Below are 27956 nucleotides of genomic sequence, written 5' to 3' on the forward strand. Positions count from 1 at the left end.
TATTGACGTAGTTTTATCTTGATCGTTACTTACACGAAGGCAAGGTGATCACTCCCGGGCTTCAGGGACCAGTCCAGGGTAATATTAAATAAATAAAAGAGTGTTTAATCAGTAATATTTTTTTTCACCCCCCCTCCGGGGATCGAACCCGGGACCTCCAGCACGGCAGCTAAACACGCTTACCATTACACCACGGAGGTAGACCATTTCCATTCCTGCCATTCGGCAGTCAATTTGTGGTAAAATCTATCTATTTTTAATTTGTATTTTACTTGGTAAATACGATTATTTTTTTAAATCTATTATGACACATGCTTCCATACACATTTGTGTTTGAAAATAATGCAAAATGCTTCGAAACACGTGTCATAATACATTTTACGAAATAGTGGTATTTACCAAGTAATCTTTTATTTAAGTTTAAGCTATGCACAATGTGATAAACAAGGATAATTTTAAAATAAATTAAAGAGACGCATAGCATTCTTTATGTTTGAAAATTTAACACTTGAAAAAAAATACTTGGCAGCGGTGGGATTCGAACCCACGCCTCCGAAGAGACTGGTGCCTTAAACCAGCGCCTTAGACCGCTCGGCCACGCTACCGACGAAGCGCGGTGTGTCAAATAATCTTTAAAAATAAATTGGATTTGGTCCAAGATTAGATTACATATTATGAGAACGTTAACCAATAGAAGTATGTATCATGTTTATATTAATATCTTGTTTATATTTACAATTAACGACCAGATTATTGACACAACATTGAAGATATCTTGATTCCCTATAATATTTTACAGTATTATCTTATATTGTAGAGCGAGTGGATGACGAGGGATCACAAGGAAAACATATGTGGCGAATGTGAGCGGAGTAATGCACGAGGGTTTCTGCTAATAATACATACAAAATAACTTGCTCAACTCAACCATAGATGGCCCCAGGAACTCGCATGTAAAGAAAGGTGCCAATTGAATGAATGATAAATATAACTTCGAAAATTCGAGTAGATTAGTTGTCAATCATGGTTATCATCGCGAATATACACGTGTATAAAGTGATCACCTAAACTAAGTGAACGATGAATGATAAAGAGATTGTTATTGTTTGAATTACCCAACGTCCAAGTGACTCTGAAATCTAGCTACGGCTTATGCAACACCGCTTATCATGACCCTACTCTGGCTTCAACTTTTTAAGTTTTATAGCCTATGCCCACTCGTGAGTGGATTTACTCTTTATGTTTGAAGTTACTATAATTTCATGTAATTCATGAGTGAAAATTCTATGCAAAAACACTCGCGGGAGATTGTTGTGTTTTATAATAACCATACCACAAAATAATCAATGCCATTATAAAAAGAACAAAAATTAAACGATTCCAAATAAAAGTTCTTCATACCTGGCTGACTGTTCGTATTCTATAAATACAAGATCTGATCATGAAGTATAAGTCCTTTGAAGTAGAAATTAAGATCAATACATATAATTCATCTATCATTAGGTCAACTGTAGGTAGGTAGTAAGACCAGTGAATACCCAGATTCTTCTTCATCTATGTTGAGATGTCGAAAATAATAACTCAGTCGTATATTTCATACACCCGAAAAATACACTCGCAAACGGAGAAAATGAAAAATTCGTAGAATTCGTTAAAAAAACGAAATAAAAAAGGTCATAATAAAATTATCGTCGCTTTGATAAAATATGAAACACGGACTCGAGGCGTAATTTAATTTTAAACAAACGACACCGGTAAAATTAAATATATTTGACAAAACAACTCACCCGCGCTTATGAATTCATTTCTCCCCAGAGGAAAGCTCCCCGAATCGCTCAAAAAAAAAAACCAAGTGAGACGACTTGAAAAAAAAAACTTCAATAAAATACACCATTCTACAAGATACCTAATTTCTTTCGTCATTCCCTTTATACTCGCCTTTCTTGTTCGGTCCTCTGAATTAGCCCCGGTTAAAAAATAAATGAAAAGTCCTTCAAAATTATGTAGTCCCTCAAAATATAGCCTCCCCTTGACACTTAAAGTTGATGTTTAAAGTCTGCTCGGGCGTGTAATATATTTTTAATATTTTCAATCAAATAAGCGACGCCCCTTCTAACAAAACACTTTGAAGTAGAAATCTGGGATTTGTAAAATAATTCGGTAAGAATCTTGCATACATTTAAATAAAAGTGTATCTGCTAAATAAAAGCGTACTGAAATCAACTAAAGATACTAGCGCGAACTCACACATGAAGCGACGTGAGAATTATAGAATCCAAGCAAAAAAAAATACTTATTAGGAATGAAAAAATCATTGATTAGCTTAGCTTTGAAAGCACGACATCGATCAAGTTGGGTTTAAAATAAAATATAATACATACATTTAGAATTTTTTTAAATGGGCTTTAGTTACTGGCAGTGGATAGTTGATATCCGATTTTTCCTTTTTTAACTAATTAAAAAAAACTTATTAGTATCTATTTCTACACTCTCCTTATCATTCATCGTTCACTTTGCGTAAAACCACTTTAAAACACTACTTCGTGACTACCGGTTTCAGCTTCTGTATTTTTGAAAGTGGTATTACACAAATTGCACGATGAATGATAAGGAAAGTGTTATATTACCATACCACAAATTTAACAATGTTTTTAATATATAAAATATAATATCTTTTAAATTTTGTACTGGAATATATATTTGCAGATATTTTGAGGTGAGAAGGATTGAAAATGAATTGAATGATTATCGATACCAGGGTATCAGTATATTGTATGGAACATACGTATGAGTGTTTTCCATTTGAAATGAAACAAAACTGAATAAATCCTCTTTACAATTCCATTCGTTTTAACAAAACCGGTTCTAATCCGGTCGCACTGCAAAACAGAAAAAGGTTTAATGGATTAGCGCATAGCAAACAAATTTATCAAATAACCGATGCAGTACCACGAAACTGTTTGTATAATAAATATACGCTCGGTATTCTTTATAAAGTGTTTGATTAGTTAAACTCGTATCATACCATAAATGATTCATACTCAAAATTAAAACTACTGAGGTATCTTTCAAAACCTTTTGTAGATAGAAAAATATAAAACGTTGAGTTTTTTTATAAAAAGAAGACAAAAACATTTTTTTTGTTTACCTGGACGTTATAAAATAATTTCACTAATTGATTCGGCAGTCACTTTATGGTAAAATCGGTCCATTTTTGATTAATGTTTTACTTAGTAAATACCACTATTTCTTAAAATCTACTGTGACACGTGTTTCGATGCATTCCGCATCATTTTCAAACACCGTATCCGCATCATTTTCAAATACGGTGTTTGAAAATTATGCGGAATGCATCGAAACACGTGTCAAAGTAGATTTTAAGAAAAAGTGGTATTTACTAAGTAAAACATTAATTAAAAAAGTTATAAAATAAATTAATACAAAAAATCGATATCACATCAAATAAATCTGAAAATTGGTATGATACTTTATTTTTTTCTTCACAGGACTAAAACATGTAGGTGCGTAGTTTTCCAGTGCGATCGAGTGCATAATATATGGATTGAATATATAATATCCTCAATGTAAATAACATAAACGTAAAGAAATGTGTCATATACTTCAGGTGCCAATCTAGGGTAACTCATTAAATATTATTGAGAAAACAAATTTACTGAAATTTATATACTTTCAAACAAGACTGTCGAAAATGCCAGGATATGGAAATAACAACATGTCAAAAAATACAGTAAGTGATATTGAAAACCGTCTTTGAGGCCATTGATTCAAGAACTGTATAAATTATAGGTGTAATTTTGCTGATTAGTTACATGTTACACGATTATCAGTGATTTTTAAACAGAAAATGAATAAAACTTCAATCAATTTACAACAGGGATCCTATACATAGTAAGTGAATTAAAAGTATACGTCGATAGTGGCTGCAGAGAATTGCTTTACTCCACAATTAGCGCGGGGCTTTTACAGGCGACAAAAGCCGGATTAATAGAAAAATCCTCGTTATAAGCGGTTTTTATACATTCCATTTACATACCTTCAGCTACAAATTTATAGAGAGGATTATTCCAATTGGACGTTAGTTTCGCGATAGCAGAATCCAATAAGCTCGCTGAGTTATTGAAAACTGTTTTGCGAAATGCTCGTTTTAATTATTCACGATAAATCCGAGTACATTCCGGACTTCCTAAATGATTAATAAAACCGTTGAGAGCTCAATCTTGTTTACAAAGAACGCCATACTAATACAATTTGCCGAGTGAACTTCCCAACTAAGTTCGCGGAACAGTAACTTGTTCCCTATTGAGAATTTTCGAGTCTGTAACTTCCTTCAGATGAGAGTTTTGGACACTCGACTCATCCATTTTCTTATCATTCTGAATATATTCGCATGCAAAGTAGCGTTATGCAATTACATGTCTCTGAAATATGTCGTTACGGAAAATCCTCAGTCAGGAGAAGAAGTTAGTCATCGCTTGTATCTCGAACACAGAGAATTAAAGGAATAGTATACAAATTGTAAGAATAGTATTTTGTCGTACAAATCAGGTTGGTTGCGAGAAATAATCGCTTCATGACAAAAGCATTTAAAGTGAATAATGGCCAAAATCTATATTCATGTTTCGATCATCCTGTTTATCAATATCATATTTAAAAAAAAAAAAACAATTATTTAAATCCACTTTAAGTTTAATAATTGTAACGTGGTTACAACATTTTGAGTGTATCTAAATACTTGTTCACAAATGTGGGTTTTCGCAGAAGTTTTTTTTTTATATTTTGTTCATCATAGATGAATACGGCCTTGTATATATACAGACTTCCAAAATAACTAGGAAGTGTGTACATTGACAGAGCTTATGATCTGTCATAGGCTGGTTAAATGATCTTTTTACACATGTGCAACATTCACTATTCTACCCATAATTCACAACCACACTAATATAATTTTTTAAACTCCTACATATAAGTTATTATATTCATTTGATTTTGATTTACTTATTTGTTAAAGCACTTTAAAGGTTGAAAAGGTTGAATATAGTTTTTATGATTAATGAGTTATCTAAACGGACGATATTATGCATTTAAAATCGACACGTCTATTGAATATACAACTCGTTTATCAGAGAAACCATCATGGCGAAAAAAAACATCATTATTAGGATGCAGATTTGTGGCGCCTTAATGGCAGAAGATCGGAATGAAACTCGAGGAGAGAGAGAGAGAAAGGCATAAGAAACTCATCTATTGTAGTGCCTTGAAGCGTACAATTGCTTTCAATTAAGACAAAGCATCTCTTCTGGATGGGGCTCGAAAATTAAAAGAGCACTTTGCAAACAAAAAGTGGGAAACGTGGAAAGAAAAACGAGGACCCCACTTTCCCTCTTACAAGTGGAATGAATAATTCCGGATATAAATGAGTAACCATTTCACTCAGATATCACGCGAATAATGAACATATTTCGAAACAAAGAGGGAAGAATCAAAACAGGATTATTGATTACAAATCTACTAAAAGGTAGGCCATCGACATATAGGATTCAAACTACAGGTTTATTTTAAGTTCGAAAGGTATAATAACATTCACAAATGGATAGAAAATCAGTAATATTATTTAATTTTACGATGTGGGACGTTTTACGCTTGAACGTATTTCGCTCACTCCTTCCAACAATGCCATATATCAAAACCCGTAAATTTTCAGCTGGGCATGTTTTCGGAATGCCCAGAAAATGTACTTTATCCCAGCAAAAGCGGCATATTTTTAACTTAATATTTACCCGCTACAGGGCAGAAAGTGATGTTTTTGCATTTTGAAGAAAAGATATTGTTTAATATTTTTTTTATATAAGTACCCTAAATATTTTTCAAATGGAGAAAAAACCTTCAGGTTTTACCTTAAAAGATCTGTTGCACAGTAAAAAGTTCAAAAAGTGGCTTTATATTTATTTTTAGTGCATTTTATTATATTCTTAAACTTAAAAAACGATCTCCTGAAAAATCTATTCTTTTTATAATTGACGTTGTTGAAAGGAGTGAGCGATTTGGGAAATATTGAAAACATACTTCGATATTGGTGAGTCTTATACCAAAACAGGGCAATTTGTGGATCAATTTATGAAGCGACTTCGTGAAATTCGATCGTTTTTGAACAAAACAACCCGTTCACTTTCTCATCCAGTACGCTCAGCCAAATAGGAACCGTTTCCATACCATACCTGGGAATGTGGCGGAAGATTTCAAAGTGTATAAAGATTACTTACGTCGGCCTATTGTTGGTCATGAAGAATGTCATTTGATTTATATCAAATGGTATTCTTCAACTTCAGATGGAGAAAAAAATAACCTTGATAGATTATATTAAATTCACACATAAATGCCCATTTGAAAAAATAATAATACATCAAGGAGTACCAGAATTTTATCTTGTATCATTTACATTCATATATTCTTTGAAAGAAATACATTTGTTTTCACCCTTCAGTGGCGTTGAAAAGAAAATTCACGTGTTGTTTGATTAACGGATGTACGCAACAAGAAAAATGACGTCATTATATTATTATGAACGTAATGTTCTACGTTTCATGAATATGCCATTCTTCTATACATTCCCCTCCTGCATTACGTCAACAGATTATATTACATGGAAATTAATATCCCCTACGTTGCTTGAAATAACATAAACGTAAGTACCAATTCCATGGATTTAAAAAAAAAACTGAAGGCAGCTTTCTACCATAAAATACAAAGGATTATTTAGAAACCAAACCATTAAGAATATCAAAATGTACATGCCCCATGCAATATTGCAAATGCTGAGAAAAATAGGAGTTTTATAAGAAGAGAAATAAAATTAGCTTTTAGGTCAATATTTCAAATAAATCTCCAAATAAAAAAAGATCTCTACTTAAAAAAGTTTTCTCAGTGTAAAATAGATGGCCGTTGTAAACCCATACGTGTCATGAGATTAATAATTTATAAATATAGAAGTTTAAAAAATTGAGTAGTGCTCTTATCAATCATGGGTAAAATGGTGAATAATTTATTCCTATTCATTTTATTTATCCTTGTTCATTTTATCATTATCTTTGTTAAAAAGTAGAAAAAGAGAAATTTTTCTCAATTGACGTTTGGTATTGCTTATTGAAAAATTAATAATTTGTTAGTTTTAACACCCTGTAAATACAACTTCCATTTTCTTTTTCATCCATGTATATTGAGATGTCACAAAAATGAGAAATTTATTGTCAATTAACTTTTGGTGATGTTTATTGAAAATCATATATATTTTTGTTTTAATTATTGTTTCGGCATTTACTTTGTGGTAAGATATGATGATATTATTAAAGAAAACACTTGTTTACATTTAAACCTGAAGATTGAAGCTTAGCTTCCGAAACTAGTCGTCATAAAATAAACTCTAGTGGTAAAAAAAACAAGTGTTGTATTTTTGTTCATTTTAAAGATCCGACTTTATTTGCTTGAGGTGTGGATATGCATTGATAATAACACATTCTTGTTCATTTTGAAGATCCTACTTTATTTTTTGAACGTTTGTTTATGCATCAGACACTCGTACGTAACGCGTGTTCATTATTCCAGAGCTATTTACAATATCCCAAGGTGCAATATGTGTTTTCCTCGACAACGGGCGTGCGGCCGCCGCCACTTCTCGGCCCTTTCCCGCCAAAACGGAGCATTTCACTTAGCGACTAGCGCCTCTCGCGGCCGGAATAATAAGCAGGCTCGCATTGAAAAACTTTCCCGCCGAACGTGCGCACCGGATATGAATGTAGATGTCGCGGGCGGGAGGAGAGGGGACGTGCCGTACAGGGTGTCTAGCCGCTCTCATGCGTCGGGCAGAAAACAAACAGACGTAAAAGGAAACAAATTCACATATTTATTTATTATATACATTGAAGTTTTGTACTGACATTTCTTGGTGGAACTGCATTTTATTGAATAAAATAAGAACTATGTTATGTTTTCCACATGAGTTTTATTTGACCAGCAACCGGGTTTTGTCTTAACCGAAATTACAAGTCCTATGATGTCGGTTACGACAAATCCCTGTTGCTGGTCAAATAAAATTAATGTTAAAAAATTAAATAGTTGTTATTTTATTATAAACATTGAATTTTAACCTTCAATCGTGAAATACAAAAAAAAAACAACATTATTATTGGTTTGTAACCCTTTCCGGTCCCCCAAAATTAAAAATATATAATCTAGGTAGACAGTTATATTCCAATTGGAAAACAATATGTTGTCCTCTGCTCCACATACTGTTGTAATAGATACGAGTGAAAACATGTAAGCTTAGAATTTAAATAAATAATACTAATGATGAAAAAAATGTCGAATAACATCCGACATGGGACCTAAAAGCAAAAAATCGATGTCGAATGAGATTCGACATTGGACCAGAAGGGTTAAAAAAGAAAAAAACATTTAGAATACCAGATGATTTGAGGATGAAGAAGAGCTATGTTAATTTTAAAAAAAATTTCGTTAATTGAAATAATTTTTATAAAATTATCGTTTATTTTAATTTCCTATTTAAAAAAAACTTAGACAACACTCCGCCATTTTTACCTGCATTATGCAGTATTTAGAGCTCCCGCAACGGAGAGGCATGTGATATCTTTCATCTGTTTGGTCCATCGGGTTGGAGATCCAATTCTAGCTCTCCGACCTTCTAGGTCTCCAGGTATGACAAGCCTCTCCACGCTGTCTGGTAGTCTACGAGCAATGTGGCCGAAGAACTGACGGAATCGTCTTCGGCAAAGAGTTGAAAGATGATCAGTGTTCCTCATCTGCTGCAATATCGATGCGTTTGTTCTCTTTGTTTGTTCTCTTTACACACGAGTATATTTACTACTAGTTTTATCAAAATGGAATCTTTACTAAAAAAACTACCTAACCAACATGCCACTTCCCGCAAAGGTAAGCAGAGCGAGCAGAATGCCACAAAACTCTGTATTTTCAAATTTTCAAACCATCTTCACCTCCGGACCACTTTTAAGTAGTTACTTGAAATATTTGATCATGTTAAGATCAATCAAGTATTTTAAATATTTTTTTTTGGTTTTTATTTTTGACACATTATTTGTAATTTTCACTCGGATGTAACATAATAAATAAAAAAAACTGTTTTTATTGATTTTATATCAATTGATTTAAATTTTCACGTGACTGCATGCATAACCAGATTTTGCTACAGTTTATCTTAAGTCTGAAACGTTAGATCTAAATCGTAATTAAAACCATATTTTTCGGTCGGTTTGTGGTCCTGTGATTAGTGTCGCAGACTTTGAGTCAGAGTTTTTGTGTTCGAGGCTACTCTACCGCAATCGGATATCTAATTAAAAAAAAACCGCTTAGGCTAACGAATATAGTAGGACGTAAAACATGTGTGTATATAATAAAAACACAATTATGGTTCTTTAAAAAACAAGCCTTTTACCGGAATTATCGTTTTTTTAAAGTGCGATGTTTTTCAACATGCTTTATTTTGATTCTTGATCAAAAATCGATGTAAAAATATCATCTCATTTTCTTAATATATCGAATAATGACAGGTAAACACAACACATGCACAAATCTTAAGTTAATTTCATCAGCTGTGTACAGAACGTCAGGAAAAGGTAACATTTGCTAAATATAAATCTTCAAACGCGATTCAAGACAATACGCAAAGGAGTATGTTTAAACATTTTTGAAAATATACTCTAAGATTGACACTGCATCTATACTAAATCTGCACAAAAATATATATTATTTCCTTTCAACACACTCACACTAGCTATCTCCCCTGGTCATCGTCTCCTACTTACATCATATTTCAGTCCTCGTTGACTTTTATCTCTCCATTCACATTTGTTATATAGTTTTTTTTACAACTCCGACCATTTTTCATCATCAAAAACACCTTCTCTCCGCGCAATCCTAGATTTACGACCTCGGGAAATATTTTTCATTGGAACGTATAAAAATCCTAAAATAATATTAGAACAAAAACGTTTTGCTCGATAAATAAAACATGATCGTGAAAAAGCGGCAGTCACGTAAAAATAAATTTATTCCGAAACCATCTTCCAAGGCGTATAAAATCTTGATGTTTTTTATTATTTGATTTAAAGAAGAAAAAATATTCCTTCAAATTAAAATCTATTGACGTTTGTTTTAATAAAAGTTTTTTTCTAAGACATCATCGATGCGATAAAATGATAATATGACTAATTATCGACAAGATTACAGGTAATTTTTAATTTCACTTGGTGAATATGTCCCACTTTTACTTTATACTGTAAATTATTATTGTATCTCTTTATGTATGTAATCTAATAATAAAAAAAAAACACATACACAAATAAAATAAAAAATTAAATTAAAAATAAATTAACATGTAAGTATTTCGGCTCAACACAGGCTATGCCTAAAGAGCCGTAATACAAATAGTAAATGTATCTACGAAATAAATATGAATGTATCTATGAAATAAATAAATAAAAAAAATATATTCACATCATTTTTAAATAGCATATGTGTTTGAAAATGATGCGGTATTCATCAAAACACGTGTCTCAAGATAAATTATTAGAAACAGAAGTGTTTACAGAGTAGAACTTAGATTTAAAAAAAAAAGTGGGTCTAAAGATTAGAGTTGTATCTTTGGGACGTTGAAGGATGAAGAGGAGTTAGAAGCTGATCATTATTTTTTTTATCAGTGGGAACATGGACAATAAAGGTGAAGTTTAGTCAGTGTTATATGGTTAATTAATTGTTAATAGTTTTTTTTCTATTTTAAAGATTGGATGTCTTGTATTTGATTTTTCTTTTGCCTTTTACACAAGCATCCAATTTAAGTTGTGAGTTTCCTTTGAGTCGTCTGATCTTCTCTACTGGTGACATACTGATAATCTCGTAGAATAAAATAATTCAACACATGGCCGTCACCGCGGTTTTACTTCGTGAATCTAACAATCATTTTAACGTTTCTTTACACAAATTTTCATTTAACATATCAAAACAACTGAGTCACGTATTTCAACAAAGAAACATATGTGAATGTAACACTCTCCTTATCATTCATCGTTCACTTTGTGTAATACCACTTAAATAAACACTAATTCACGACTACCGGTTTCAAAATAATTATTCCATGATCAGGTCATTCAAATAAAATTATTACGGTCAGACATTGGTACAAAAATAAACTTTTGAAAGAGAGAGAGAGAGAGAGAGAGACAAATGAATCACAACGGGAATTTAAAATTTAGTTGGTTATTTATTTATTATGGGTAAGTCTTTATTTTCCGCCTCCGTAGTGTAATGGTCAGCACGCTCGGCTACCGTACTGGAGGTTTCGGGCTCGATTCCCAGGGGGTCAAATAAATGTGAGTCACTTTTTAATACTACCCTGGACTGGTACCCGAAGCGGAGGGCTGATCACCTTGCTTTCATGTAATTAACGATCAAGTTAACACTGCGTCGCCACGATGCAGTGCCCTATGCACCACTAGGTGCGGGTAAGGGTTAGAAAATAATAATTTAAAAAGTCTTTATTAATTGCATAGTGACCGATGAATGATAAGGAGAGTGTTATATTACCATACCACAAAGTTAACAATCTTTTTATTACTAAACATATGTAAATGTACCGTATCGAGCATAAATGTATTTGATGGTTTCAAAATATCGGGCATAATAGGATAAATCCCATATTCTCAGACAAAGAGGAGATTTGAGTACTAAATCCTGGATTCTGACGCAAATCCTTTAGCGTCGGGTCACTTTACAGTGAACTACGGCCACCCCTAATACGGCGGGGGAGTACAATCCAAGCGGCGCCCGCCACCGGGGACACGGCTTGCAGGAGGTTAGAAGGTGAACTTAGCCTGAATATTCATGAAGGAGATTTGTTTTTGCATACGGCAAACAACCTCGAAACTTGATATTTGAAACCTGTTTCTATATCAGGCGATATAAGATTTCTTAAATTTAGTTCGAAAAATAATTTTTTTATCATACATTCTTTACTCCATAAAATACATTTATGATAGAGATAAATTAGTCTTGCTACGTAAAAACAATATATCGGATCAGTAATTTTTAAACGATGTGGTGTATTATTCAATACCAACTCCGTAATCAAACAAATAACAACATTTAAAGCATTTTTAATTATCTTGATATAAGTCTACATAAGGCATCAAACAAGAGGTTTTTTCTTTAAATATTTTTTTTATTGTCCGCCTACGAGGTGTAATGGTTAGCGTGTTTAGCTACCGTGCTGGAGGTGCCGCGTTCGGATCCCAGGTGGGGGTGAAAATAAATATAAGTGATTTTACACTCTAATTTTTAAATTATACTACCCTGGACTGGTCCCTGAAGAGCAGGAGTGATCACCTTACCTTCACGTAAGTAACGATCGAGATAACACTGCTTCAATACGATTCAGTGCCCTATGCACCACTGAGTGCGGATAAGGGTAAGAAGAAGTTATAAGTTATTCACTGGAAATGGAACGCTAATAAATATTGAAATATTCGCAAATGCTTTCTGAAATTAAACAAACCAGAAATGTTTGATTTCTGTTTTTCTTTTCTTTTTCATTTAACTAGACTAAGCCGCAGCAAGCATGGTCAGATACAACTTGTTTATGCACTGAAATTTGATTGAAATCCACCCTTATTTACATTATGAAAAAGTTACATCAATTTTTCGCTTCTACAGTTTGCAAACCGCACTTTGGAAAAATACCCAAAACAATATGTAAAGCGTGATGGCATAAATCAACAAATGTAAAATAAAATTAGTCAAGAATGGAGTAATATATTCCGATGTACTCATTTCCATAGGTGAAGCACCTCCCGCAGAGCTCTAACAAAGGGAAAGAGGAATCCGGGTAAACACGGACCTCACTGAAAGGTCGTTAGCACTCCAAACTGATTTTAATAGCGCTATTTGCATACTATACTCCCAAGCTCCCCTGGCTTGAAGATTCGAGAACTTGCCTTTTTTGTACATGGAAAATGTATGAAAAAAATATATTGAAAGCACATGAGCCCAACGTTGGATCATAATAATATTTCAGGTTCATGGAAACAAGCGTTTCTTTAACTTTTTTAGCGTTGGAACCCTTTTGTTACACTAAATTTAATATTTTAAGGAGCCATTAAGTAAGCAAAATCTTAATTAAAGTCTTGTTATTATTAAAATCTTATCGTTTTATCTGTTTGGAAACATTGCCGTACATGTACGGCCATACCAAACCTTCCTCATAGAAGTGTGGCTGTACAAATGCGGCTGACGCAAAACATGATTTACGATATGATTTATATCGAAACATGTTTGAAATATGATTTATCAATGTTCCAATCATTTTCATATAAATCGTGTTAACTGGTGTAAATATTTTTTTATTAAAAAATATGTGTTGCTTATAGTAATACTAAAAAAATACCAAAAAAAAACTCGCTCCCCAAATACAGTATTATCCGCATAAACACACTCCGGATAGGTTAATGATAAGGCTGAGATAAGCATTATCGATAAAATTGTGAAAGGTGTGTTGAGACGGTTTGGGCATTTGAATAGAATGAGTGAATAAAGGATGGTTCAATAAATTTATAAGGAAAATGTGTTTGGTAATAGGAACGAACATAAGAAATTAAAAAAAAAAAGCTTCATTATAAAACGCTAGTGCATATAACGTAAAAAAAGTGTTATGGATTTCTGGAACATTAACCTCAAAATTATGTTAACGTGTACAAAAATATTTAGGTTAGAACTCCACCCTCGGGGTAAATATTAAATTTTACGCATTCCGCGAAATGCCTTTGAAGAAACGTACCGTTTTTTCGTTCACGTATCCAATAAACTCCTCCATTCATCAAAATCCTTATACTAATTTCGTAAGGTTTATAGGAATACCGGTAATGAGATTAATGAATACAAATGGCAGGGTAGCAAATTTACCTTCCACTTTTTGCAAACATATAATAAATATGGAAAAGGAGCTTTCAAATTAAGTCGTCTTAATAAATATTACGCGGTAAAAGGCGAACGAAATTTTCTTTTCCTTTAATATTAACATATTTCCTTATGGGAATAATTCGGATTTATTACACACTTACCCAAATTACACGCGGGAAGCCATATTCATTTAAATCTCATCAGCGTGATAGACGAGTCGGCGACATAATTTAAAACGCTGACAAATATCAAAACATCAACAAAACTGCCGCAAATTTGACGGCGAACACTAATGGTGAAAAAAAGATGCGAGATGGCGGATAGGGAAGAAATTGCGTCTTCCGTTTCGCGCAGGCACCGCGGGCGCAAAAAAGGCATCATTCACGCTGGAAAAAGGTAGAGTTTCCACCGAAAAGGTAAAGAAATCCGTACGGCTTTTTGATTGACCGTCTCCGAGACGAATGGCGGCCAAAACGGTAACAAAACAAGCGAGAATGGAAAGAAATAGTAGGAAAAGAAACACATCACCGTTCGGCCGTAACGCTCCCAAATTACTTCCCGTCGATAGAAAAATAGCCGAAAGGGGGCGGAAGGCGACGGCTGGGGCATAAAAAGCGGGAAACGCGAAGAAGAAGAAAATAACAGTAATTTGGCGGAAAGTAACTAACCTCACACTGGCGTTGTAGCGCGGCAGAAATTGGAACTAGTCACGCGATACGCCGAGAGGGTTGGGGCACATGAATGTGATGTGATGTAAACAGGAAATTAAGGATGATTTTGGCGGCTAGATTGCCTTGTTTTACTCCAAATTGAAAATGTTGTGTTGAAAGACTTTCTTGGCGAAAAAAAAACATTATAATTTATCACACGAAATACAAATTGACTGTAACGAAACGAATTTTCAAATTACCAAGGTAAATGAATAAAAATCTAGATAAGTGGTTACCTTATAATTTAAATGAACTGAAATAATAACTTTTTTAACCATAATTAATTTTGATAAAAATAACAACCAAATATCGTTATACGAGATTATGCCACGTCATTGAAAATAACTTAAAAATACTGCAAAAACATCATATTTAAAACGGTTGACAGTAACAAAATACGTTAAATACGATCAATGCACTATATCCTGATATGCACATAAACTTTATAATTTCATTAATTTATTTAGTAGTCACTTTATGGTAATATTTATATACTTTTAATTCAACTCATTTTCTCTGTTTCCACTGAAAAAAAAAAAATGGTAAAAATATGAAACAGTTCCTTTCCCCTTTTCATCCTTCAAAGTCCCGTAGACACAACTCCAAAATTTAGTATTAGCTTCACAAAAGGTATTTGAAAATTATGCGAAATGCATCGAAACACGTGTGATGATAGATTTTAAGGTACCGTAAAGTGGGTATACTTTGCACCATGGGTGATACTTTGCACCACCTTCTGTAAAGAAATTGTGGAGCTGGTCATCTCTGATACTTGTCATTTTTCATTCTACTTTCTATTGTTTCTGATAGATGGCACTTCAATCTACTTTTTAGTTTACAGAAGTAACAGTCGGTCGCTATTGCTTCAATGCGTTTTTCCTGTCTGAACGTAAAGAAAGTTTTCTGTCTGAAAATTGTGTCCGAAAAAATCCAGTGTAATCAGTATACTGAAACAAGTTACAACAAGTGAGTGGTCTCTAAATCGTAGGTATGTAGGCCCTGCTTTTCTCAAATGCTGTATTTTTTGGTTACGTTGTCAAGTTTATGTAAAAATGATATTTTTTTAAGAACTGACTTGTATTGACCACATTTGGGGTAACATTGCACCTGGTGCAAAGTATCCACAAAGGGCCATAGTTAATTAATTTGATCAAAAGTCTTAAAACGGCTAGTACAACTTGATATTTTTGCTGAACATATATGGGTTTTGCGTACTTACTTAATTCCTGATGGTATATTTTTTTCAAAAATGTCAAGAACACACAAACAGCGGCCTTATGCCAGACGATACTGTGATTTTACACTGAAGAGAGTGGAGCAGTGTTTGGAGGCTATTCGAAATGGTACAATCAGTCAAAGAAAGGTTAAAGAAATTTTCAAAATCCCCAGAAGGACAATTAACTATAAGCTCAAAGGTCAGCACACAAAACCTGTGGGAAAACCTCCGATATGTGACAAGCGCGAAGAGCAATCCTTCGTAAACTGCATAGTAGACATGAGTGAATACGGTTTCCCAGTGACTGTTTTTAACATTTGCTACATTCTAATAGCCTATTTGGATAGATTTGGCAGAAGAGTACGAATATTAAAGAACAATGTACCAGGCTCTGAATGGATAAGGTCATTTTTGCAAAGACATAAAACCTTGACTGTTGCTAAAACTAGTCAGTTGCTTAATCGGTTGCCATTAAAAGCGTATGACGATGACGTGCGCCAGAGTTTTCAACAGTTTTTGGAAGAAAACAGATTCAACCCAAAGAATTCAGTCTTCAAAATTCAGAATTCAGAACCAGGTAAGAGCATTGCTCACGATCCAAATGTCGAAATGAACGAGACACAAATGCTACCTGAACCAACTACATCAATAATCCCACCTTCCGCATCGAAACTTCCAGCATATCTAGCATTAACTGATAATAGTTCACACGGAAGCTTTGAGGAAGAGGGAGAAGAACAAAAACGATGACTGAAACCAGTTATCGTATTTGTTCTTCAGTTTCATTACGACCAGTAAAAAAGAAGGTGGGAGAATATATCATATTTCATTATGAAGGAGAAAAATTTCCGGGACAGATTTTGGAAATAAAGAAAGATAGAGCAGTTAAATCCATGCAAGAGAGTCTCAAATCGTAGAAGTGGCCGATAAAGGATGACTTTCTTCAATATTCTTAGAAGGATGTAGTGGGTTCCATAAAAGAACCGAAAAAGCAATCCAAAAGAGGTTTCTTTACCGTCCCGGAACTTGACCATATTTAGACCTAATTTCATTTTAATTCCTATTACCTATGTAGTACGATATATTTTAATATCCACCATTTATTTTATATAATTTTAAACATTCAGTATTGTAAAAAAAAAAAACATTTGTGCTAGATTTTTTAATATTTTTAAAAAGAATTTTCTATCAATTGTCTTATTTTTCCATAATTATACAATATTATAATCTGCATTTAGCAAACTGTGAGCCAAAACCCTTCATAAGGTGCAACGAAACTTGTAGGATAGCCTTTACTTTGCGTCAATTTGGATTCTAGTACGAAAAGTGTAGAGAAAATATCATGGTGCAAAGTTGTACTTTACCCTGGGATACTTTGCACCAAAATATAAATATAAAAAAAAAATACAGGCAAAATATATAAAAATTTAAAAATGTATCAGACATGTTACAGGTATATGTGTTATTACATTGCAATAGTTGAAACCTCAGAAAAAGTAAAAAACCTGATCTGAATAGACAATTTTTTGAAAAAATGCAGTATTTTGGTGCAATGTATACCCACTTTACGGTATACGTTTAGTGGTAATCACCAAGTAAAACTTTAATTAAAAATTAAACAGTTAATTTCTCAAGATTGAACATGAAATAACGAAATATTTATCAACAAAATTTTGAGTGTTTTCAAATATTTTATTCACAAATCTAGATTTTTTCAAATTATAGGAGTTATTTTTAATGCCAAGACTCTCATATTATTTTTTATCTTTGTTGAGATGTAGGTAAATAAATAAATATTAAAATAATATTTATCAAGTGACTTAAATTAAAGAGCGTTATAATGCAAGCTCGTTTTATGACACATACACAAAACACGACTCCAGTAAAATTCATTAAGTCTCTTAGGTTTGACGCTTACAATTCAGTGGTCACGTATAAAAAAAAGTTTCAAATATACCGTAATATTTTCATACCAAAATACGAACAACGCCATTTCATTGTGAGTTTCGTTAGCGATTTCTATGCAGTGATTAAATTACTGATAAAAGATTTCCTCGAGATTCTTTTCAAGCCTAATAGGGCAACCACTCATGTATTATCTTTCACTTTTACGCCACTCTCAATCTACAAAAGGGATCTTTCTTTTATCAGCGAGAGGAAGTATAAGAGCTAGGTGAAACACGTGGCGTTAACTGACAACCAAAACAAAAAAGAAAACGCCCTGAAAAACGCATTGTGTTCGAATCAAAGGGAGAATCGCACAAAACATTACGTAAAAAATAAACTTATGTAGTGAAAAAGAATCGTTTTAAGTCCTCAGAGAGCTTTCGTGAATAGAAAGGAGATATATCTTCATTTATTCGGAAGACATTTTAAATCTTCGTTCGCCACTTTTTCATTATTTTTCAAAACGTCAAATAATAATGAACCTTGAAAATGAACATGTTGATATTTCAACGATGAAATTCTTAATATGCGTCAAATATTATCATAAATATGTAATTAAAGTAGAAATTAATCCAATAACCTTGCTTGCTTTTGAATACATAACCCAAAAAATAAAAATGGAATTCAAAAACTGTCTGCAGTTACAATAAATGGGTTGGTTTGTTTCCTGTTTTATCGATAAAGTACATATTATATTTTTTTATACTAATATTTAAGTTTGCGTGTGTATTTTTTTAAACCTTTTCGTACCCAAGTGTACATATCGTACTGCGTCACACTAACACAGTGTTATCTTGTTAATCAAATCAAGGAAAAGTGATTATTCTTGCATTCCAGATATTAATATCATTTTACACAAATATTGTTGTTAGTTTAAAAAAATATTTTTTTAATCAAACCTGAGACCTCCAGCGAGGTAGCCAAATATAAACAACTGAATTTCAACTGAAAAGCGTAATCTGATGTTCCAACACTTATCATACAGTAATGATACGAGACACCCCTTAAATCCGTGCAACAATAGGGGAGAGGGTGGTTTGGGGTGATCTTAGAACGCCAGGACGACATTTATTTATGCGCCACTTTAGAACAGACGTAGATACTATAATTTTAATTTCGCACGTCAAAGGCAAACAGAATACGGAAGAAGTGAAAATCTCATCTCTTTGTACGGAAAATTAACGCAGGCGTGTAAAAAAGTGTCATTCAATGTTTAATACAAAATTACAATCAAATTTTTAAAAGTTATTTAAACGTTGACTTTTCTGTAGCAGTGTTTCTCAATTAGTGGTGCGCGTAAGCCCAGGGTTACGCGGAGGTGCATTAAAGAGTACTCGGGGCAATCACTTGACTTGATCATAAAAAAACAATAATGTAAACAACAATTGCTGAAATATATTTATTCTCGATCAGTAAAAGTATTTCACTTTAATCCGTAACATATCTTGTGATTTTTTCTTTACTGTTTCGGCATTAACTTTGTGGTAAGACATGTTACAATGATTAAGGAAACACTTGTTTTTAAACCACTTAAGATTATTTAAGACTACTAGTTTCGGAAGCTTAATTTCCATCATCAGGTCTGAATAATAACTAAAATATAACATAAAATATTATTACACATTGTTACACATAAAGAAAATGTAGAAATCCAAAAAAAACTAAAATCTAACAATATTGTACCAAAATTCTTCACCTTTGCTTTTTATTTTTCCTTTGTTTTCAAACTCCGCCCCTTGACTAACCCCCTCCTCCTAACTTACTCCTCTCCTTAATTAAAGAACTATTTTTTATTTTAGTTATTATACAGACCTGACGATGGAATTTTAGCTTCATAAACTAGTAGTCTTTAATAAAACTAAAGTGGTATAAAAACAAGTGTTTTCTTAATAATTGCATCATGTGATTGTTGCAGTAAAAAGTCTGTAATAAAGAAAATACAAAACAGAATAATAATAAAAAAGATGTGGTGAGATGGTTTGGGTATGTGAATCATGAGTTAAGAAAGAATAGTAGACATACAAATTTATGAGGCAAATGTGGCTGGTAATAGAAAAAGAATTAGAAAACTTGGCATGATCAAATTTTTCAAACTCTTGGGCATGGGCAGGTCCAGGAGTCGGACTTGGGAGGATGCAAGCTGGCTGGCATCCGACAGAAAAGCCTCGAGACAGTTTGTGGACTCCGCATGCTCCACATAGGGAGCGGATATGGTTAAATTAATTAATGAATTAATTATTGAATTGTTCAATTAATTAATGAATCGATTGATGTATGAGAAGACACAAGAATGTGGAAGAGGCGAAGATTGTTCGCAAAGGCAGATAAGTGGGCGTTCTATTCTATTTGCCTTCCCCTACGGGGAAGCCATGTGATGGTTAATTAGTTTGTAATAAAAAAAAACATACACATTTGTCAAATTGTGTTATGATGATAATAGAGGTTAAAAAAAGTGATTTCATTTTTTATTTATCATTCCTTGAATAAGGAGTACGCGAGTTTTCTTTTAAGTAGAATAAGGAGTACGCGAGTTTTCTTTTAAGTAAGTCGAATAAGTCTTTTTTGAACAAGGCACGCAGGAAAAACTAATTGGGAACCACAGATCTATATGAGACTCTTTGATATGAATCCTTCACAAAAGCAGTTCAAATAATTTTAAATAAAACGAGGTCTGCGATATATTGCCATAATTTACTTTGAACAAAAGCAAAAAGCGGTAGGTACTTGAAGTGGAAACCTCTCGGGAAAAACGAAACATTCCTACATTCTCCGTGATATGTGAAGATAATTCCAATGAAAAACCGACAAAAATGTCGGTATTAATAATATCATGTAAGAAAAACCTGAAGCGCTTAAATATCTCAAAAAAGTAAATCTCATACAACATTGGTTTCATGAAGAATTTATCTTTAAATAATATATGCTTTTCAACGTACTCAATCGGTAAATGAATCTCATCTTAAAAGTCGTTAAATGAAAAACTTTTAATATTAAAAAGAGGATTTTAACAATACCGTATAACAATAAGGTTTAAGTGATTTTTAATATTGAAGTTTGAACATGGATAAAACTTAGAAAAAAAATCGTCGAACTAAAGCGATGTGAACGAAGTGATTTAAAATTGAAAAGAAGAAATTAAAATACCTTATTTCAATAAAGCTTCAAATTTTGTTAAAAATCCCAGAAGATTATATTTTTACGTTAAAATAAATGTACATAAAAAAAGGTCACACATTTTTTTAGTTCTAAATAAGGCAAACATAACTGCTGACTAACCATCGCGCTGCTTCTTGCAGTGGTAGGTAGTGACAATATAACGCCAGACAACTCTTTCTTCGTAAACATTATTCGCTTCATCCACATTCATGCATTTCTACATTAATTTCAATTATTTGACTCTTGATCTGTCCACGTCCAAGTATTTGAATTAATTGAAAATGCAAAGCCTTGCTCTGCTTATATTTCAAACTCAATTTCCCTCAATCGTCCAAATTATCTCAACACACCGTTCTTAATTTATTAATAATTCTCGCATCAGCTATGCATTATTCTGTGTTTCATCGATTGATAATATATCACAAATTATCATGTCGCACTTTTAGCTGAGTGATCGCATTTCCACTGCATTCAGTGTGCATTCATATAAAAAAATGGTTGCAAAATCTAGGAACAATTAATAATATTTTGTAAATTAAAAGCATTGATAACTTTTTGATGTGGTAATGTAATACTCTATTTTTCATTATTCGTTCACTTTGAGTAATACCACTTTGAAAATTACTATTTCGTAACTAACGGTTTCGGGATAGTCATTTCATCATCAGATTTCCATTTTACCTGATGATGGAATAATTATTCCTAAACCGGTAGTCACAAAATAGTATTTTTCAAAGTGGCATTACACAAAGTGAACGATGAATTATAAGGAATGTGTTCCAATTAAGTATATTTAAAAAAAAAACTATTGAATAATGGCAACATTTGCATAAACGTCAATTTGATTGTTCAGTAATTAATTAGAGTAAATAGTAATAACTAATTTCTCATTTTTAGAGTCAGATATATTTTGAATGAGATTTTGAGATCCATGGCGGTTGTAATAAAAATACAGTAGAGTAATAAATCGTGCTTTGATATATCGTGTAATAATAACAGATTCTCGAATTTCTTCAAAGTTAACGCCAAGTAAATAAATAAAAAAAACAACAATTATTATTTTTCTTAAAACACGTGTTTTTATATTTGTTTACTTATAGACGCAATGTGATGATTTCATATTTATTATGAATGGAGCGTAATACCAAAGCTACCAGTGCTTTTCCGGACAAAAAATACGATAACGCGATATCAGGAAGATGTCAACAGTATCAAATAGAATAGAGTTACGGAAATAATGAGGGGGTAAGAAAGGCACAAAGGATAGATAGATAATACTAGAAAACGTCCTTCACAAAGCAAACCCCACAATCCGCAAATGTTTTCCATTTTCCTATAAATAATATGATAATATAAATTCTACGTTTCCATACAAAGCCACAGATCTATTTTCAAAAATAATTGTTATGATGCCTTGATTTCAGGGATCATTTTGATTCTGAAAAAAATAATCAACAAATACTGTGAAATTCTCATTCAACTAAAAAATTAAGATCTCACCAAAGTAACATTTTGCATTTGCAGTTAAATTCATTATTTCAGATAGCCGGTAAGTGTTTAATAAGTTGAATAATATTTAATTAAAATTAAAAAAAAAAACTGTTTTTACCACTTCAGAATTATATTGTTTCGACCAGTTTCGACAGATGCTTTCATCTACGGGTTTGAATATAAACTTTATTTTCAAATCCGTAGATGGAAGCATCTGTAGCTTCCAAAATAAGTCTTTACAATATGAAACTCAAGTGGTAAAAAACAAGTGTTTTATTGATAATTTATTATGTCTTACCACAAAGTGGATGCCAAAACAGTAAAAATGTTGTTAGTTTTTTTTTTTTTTTTTTAAATTTAGATCATTGCTTCAATGCCACATAGCAATGTTAAAAAGGTCTAAAAATAACTGTTTTTAAGTGACTTGCGAAAATGTAATCAGTTACTATGTGTACATGAATTCATTTGTTCAATTTCAAAACCTCAAAGGCTTCTTCTATACATATAAAATATTTGTTCAGTGTAAAACTACAATTACAAATTATTAATATCCATGAATATAAACTACATTGTGATTGTAATTTAACGTTAATTGCTATTTACGTATGTGGTTCAATGTTAAATTAACATACCTCAAAGGCTTCCATATATCTTAAATATTTATATCAAGCGTAATAACAACTTTATTTGTTATATAAGTTATAAGCATTAATATAAAACTCAATTGATTCGTTTATTTTATACTGATAACTACATATGTGTGTATATACTCGTATATTTATTTATTTATTAAAATTAAATTTTCTCAATGATCCCCATATCCCATAATTATTATTAGCATATTAAATTACACACTCAATTAGAGTTTTTATTAATAAAACACATTTATATAACCCCGAATTAAATTCTTTATTCTATACTTATTTCTATGTGTTAAATATACTCACATATATTTTATTTATGTGAGTATATTTTTTTCTTTATTCCTCAAGCCTTCCATATTTCTTAAATATCTGAAGCATAAATCAAAATTTCAATTGTGGTTTATATTAGTATATGATCGTAATATAAACCCGAATTGTTCGATAACCTTTTTTGTATGTTTTTTTTGTTAAATTTAAATATCTCAAAAGGTTCTAAACCTATCATTTATGCCATGTAAAATTAAAATTTTGAGGAGAGTTTATATTAAAAATGAGTTTTTATTAATAAAATTTGATAGTAATCATGGAATATGTATCGTGAGACATCATAAAAAATGTTGATCGATTGTCTTATTCATATTGTACATTTTCTTCATTTAAAATATTTGGGTAATATAGAGCAAATAAGGAAAATTTGATGAGGTAGATACACGCCTTATTTAGACACAGAAAGGCCTTAGAAACGTAGATAGTACAGTTTACTGTGTACAATCAACCCTTTGGCCAACTCATCCGTGAGATGTATACTTCAAACATTTGATACAATATGTGCGTAAAATGTTTAGTATTGCGTTTCAACTAAACTATAAACGAGGCAATAGTAAAAGGGTCTAACAATACGGAAAGGGTAACCGGCCTTGTGAGTTTTTTTTCCAAAGAAACGAGGAGGCCTCATACCATAAAATACAAACAATTTATTTTGGATATTTTCGGGGAAAGCTTTTTGACGGAATTAGGGGTCCAAAGTCAGACAGGATGGGGAGCGGGCGGTTCTGCCCAAAGACATAAAATTATTTGCGGTTCTGATGTTGAAACTAATCTCCCAAGACTTTTGTTCGACTGAAATGGCGCGTCTCAGTGAAGAAATGAATTATTTACGACGTCAAATTATCCCTGGCAGTACAATTATGTTTTTCTTCCCCAAAAGATATATGAAATCACATAATTATATTAATCTGTGCAAATATAACACAAAAAATCAAACCAAATATTTATGAATTAACACAATCAATAATTGTTTTCAATATCAAGCCAAAATATATCTTGGAACTTTCACCGTTGATGAAAGTACTATTTAATCACAGAATATCCACAGCATTTTGAGAGTTTCCAAATACTTGTTCAAGAATCTGGGTTGAACCATTTAGGAGTTATTTTTCCATTATTTACATGTCAATTAAAATGAAGAAAAATACTCAAGTCTCGGTATTAACAAGGCTTTTGACCTGTAATAGGCTGCTATGGTAGAAGTACCCATAAAGTAGTGTTTTTAAATGGTATTTCACAAAGTGAACGATGAATGATTGGGATAGTGTTGTATTACCGCACCAAAAAGTTAATATTGCTTTTAGTATTCAAATCACGAAACAATAGGTAGGTACTAAATACCATTTAATTTTTTGTTCAGAGTTTATTTTGCCACCGTGTTATTTAAAAATACTATATGAGTTGAATTAATATATTTTTGAAATAAAATGATGCGAAAATATTGAAGATTTTTGTATTAAGTTTCCATATCGGTGGAGGCATAGTGTCTTTATTATCGTGCTCCAAACCGTCGAGAGCTCAAAATACAATAACAATTTATTTCTTTCTTACTCTCCTTTACAATTCTCATACTTCACCTCCTAGCTCCACTGTCCTTTAAAACTAATGGCGAGGAAATAATGAATATTTTCACGTTTTTTTCTTATTTTTCGTCGTTTCTCAGTTTGCCTAATGAGATATGCTCCACTCCTAGCGCCTCTAGCGGTGACCAATAAAACTATAGATGGATATTCAGTATACTCCTATTTTTGCCATTATTTCCCTTTCTTTAGAATTAATCCAAATAATATTTAGAAGGAACTATTATTAATGCAAAATTTTAGGTTTGTAGTATAATATTTAATAAATCACATACATCGTTTTTGTCATATCGGTAGATTCAACCTTTACGAACAGATCTAATCAAACAGAGTTATTTTTTTTAAGCTATCAATTGGATTGATTTCTTTGCCCGTGTTAGGCACATTTATAACTTATTTTGTATATTAAAAGCATTGATAAATTTGTGGTATGGTAATAAAACACTCTCCATTTCAATCATTGTTTACTTTGTGTAATACCACTTTTCAAAACACTTAGTGTTAAAAAAAGTGGTGTTATTACACAAAGTAAACAATGGAAGAGAAGGAGAGTGTTACATTCATAACTAGTCAATAAATAAACAAAATGCCGTTTAATTTTTTTCTGGATTAATATACCTCTTTGGTCGATATTATTATTTGGTGGCGTTTTACTAACCATTTAACCCATATAAAAACAGTAAAAATATGAACGGTCGCAAATATTAAGAATTTAATAAAACGATAATTAAATTTAATATAATTTTAATAAAATAAAAATAAAAACAAATTGTAGTTTTATCCAGATAATTTTTATTTTATTTTATTATATAAAATGCAATTTCACCAAGAAATGTCGGTACAAACCTTAAAACTAATGAAGATCGTTTTATTTATTCTCTTAAATAAACAAGAAAAAATCACGAACAGTGCTAAAAATCGCTTATTAAAATAAGTTTATAAACAATCGATGATCCTTAAGAAAATTGAAAATACCGAATAAACTTATATTGATATTTTTGTTTAAATATCAATATAAGTTTATTCGGCGGGTATGTATGAGGAGATGCATGAACGTGGAAGAGGCGAAGAATGTTTGCAAGGACAGAGTGGTGTGGCGCTCTATTCTCTCTGCCTACCCCTGCGGGGAAGCGGCGTGATGGTTAGTTAGTTAGTTTTTTGTTTAAATAGATTAATAAAAACATATGCGTATTTGAATGCAACATTAAGATAAAATTTAAAAACAATCGGCTTATAGCTTATTGTATTGAGATGTTTAATTGCCTCCTCTTTTAAATTCCTAATGCATAAGTTAGAGTAGTTTTGCCTACAGGTGACGATTTTGTTTTCACCTTGTCAAAGTTTTCAAATTCATTATGTATTACCTTTACTTTTTCATCCGAATTAATGAATTCCATATAATACATTTTTGTCAGTGCTTAGAGCTAGGAACAATGATGCCGTTTCGGATTCTATTCCAATATTTGGCTTCCTTTGATATCCTTATTTTTATATCGGGGTCGTAGATTGATTTAGCAGAAGGTCACCTGGGACCTCCGTAAGTCCTAAACGGAAAAGACTTGTTGAGGATTATCCGACCGTAATAATAAAAAAAAAACTATCCGTGCGATTTAACTAGCCCTCCCCGAAATCGTGACTCTATTCATGTGAAGCATTTGATCAGAGATATAAACACATTAGTTGTATTTTATCAAAATACTACACATATGGAATATTTTGTGTGTATGTGTGTGTGTGTGTGTGTGTGTGTGTGTGTGTGTGTGTGTGTGTGTGTATATGTATATATATATATATATATATATATATATATATATATATATATATATATATATATATATATATATATATATATATATATATATATATATATATATATATATATATATATATATATATATATATATATATATATATATATATATATATATATATATATATATATATATATATATATATAATACATTTAGATCATTTGTACCACTTTACCTTTTTGATATTTTTCTTACTCTTACCCACACCCAATGGTGCATAGGGCACTGCATCCTATAGATGCAGTATTAACTGTATTATTAAATATGCGTAGCAAATGTTGCGTATCAGTCCAAAGTAATATTAATAATATATTGTAGTGAAAGATAAGTAATATTTATTTTGACCTCAACTAGTAATTGAGCCGAGGACCCCTGGCAAAGTAACCTAATGCCCTTACCACTTCACTTTGAGTACATTAATAAATGATAAAATGTTTAAATTTTTATTTGCTGCGCATTTTCTTAAAACCAATTTGTTTTATTTTACAAATGTTCTGACTATGCCAGGAATTTGTTTTTTATAACTTTTTTCGCTTCAAATAAAGTGGATTCTGGATATTTTGTTAGCATTCGATTTTGGGTCCTTGAACCTTCCGCTTTTCTAACGGCTAATTGCCCGTAAACTACGTGAAATTTAGGGTTCAGACTTTTCAAAGGATTCGGTATATGTGTGATATCCAATACATTTACAGGTTATACACGTATATTATGCCATCAAATTCCCAGATATACCCAACTTTCTGTACAATCAAGGTCATATATATATTTAATTTCTAGTTTTTCAATGTAATATATATGGGTATAAGACCTCTTACCCGTAAAATCATTTAAATTAATGTGTGTATGAAGAATATCGATACAATCAACGAATAAGTTTCGCTTTGAAAAATTAATATTTTTTTCATAAAAATGAAATGTGAATATCACTATCAATTTTTTTAAATATAATATGTTGCTTGTATACGATGTAAACGTTGTGGTTATGAACAGATACCGAAAATTAAATGTGAATATCACTTTTAATTTTTTAAATTTAATTATATTGCATGTTTTTTATAGATTTATATTATCCACTG

The 27956-nt window shown here is 31.9% G+C and overlaps 1 protein-coding gene and 1 non-coding gene across 2 annotated transcripts in view; both read right to left on the reverse strand.

The window, feature by feature from the left end:
- The window catches only part of Fur2 (furin-like protease 2), a 192223-nt gene that overhangs the window by 96040 nt on the left and 68227 nt on the right, over positions 1-27956 (reverse strand). The window lies entirely within an intron of this gene.
- Positions 524-605, reverse strand: TRNAL-AAG (transfer RNA leucine (anticodon AAG)). Its single transcript has one exon. It is a non-coding gene; the product is annotated as a tRNA-Leu (tRNA).

The sequence above is a fragment of the Brachycentrus maculatus genome, unplaced genomic scaffold (assembly GCF_059751285.1).
Source record: "Brachycentrus maculatus isolate JH-2025_06_01 unplaced genomic scaffold, ASM5975128v1 h1tg000490l, whole genome shotgun sequence".
In the NCBI taxonomy this organism is placed as follows: Eukaryota; Metazoa; Arthropoda; class Insecta; order Trichoptera; family Brachycentridae; genus Brachycentrus; species Brachycentrus maculatus.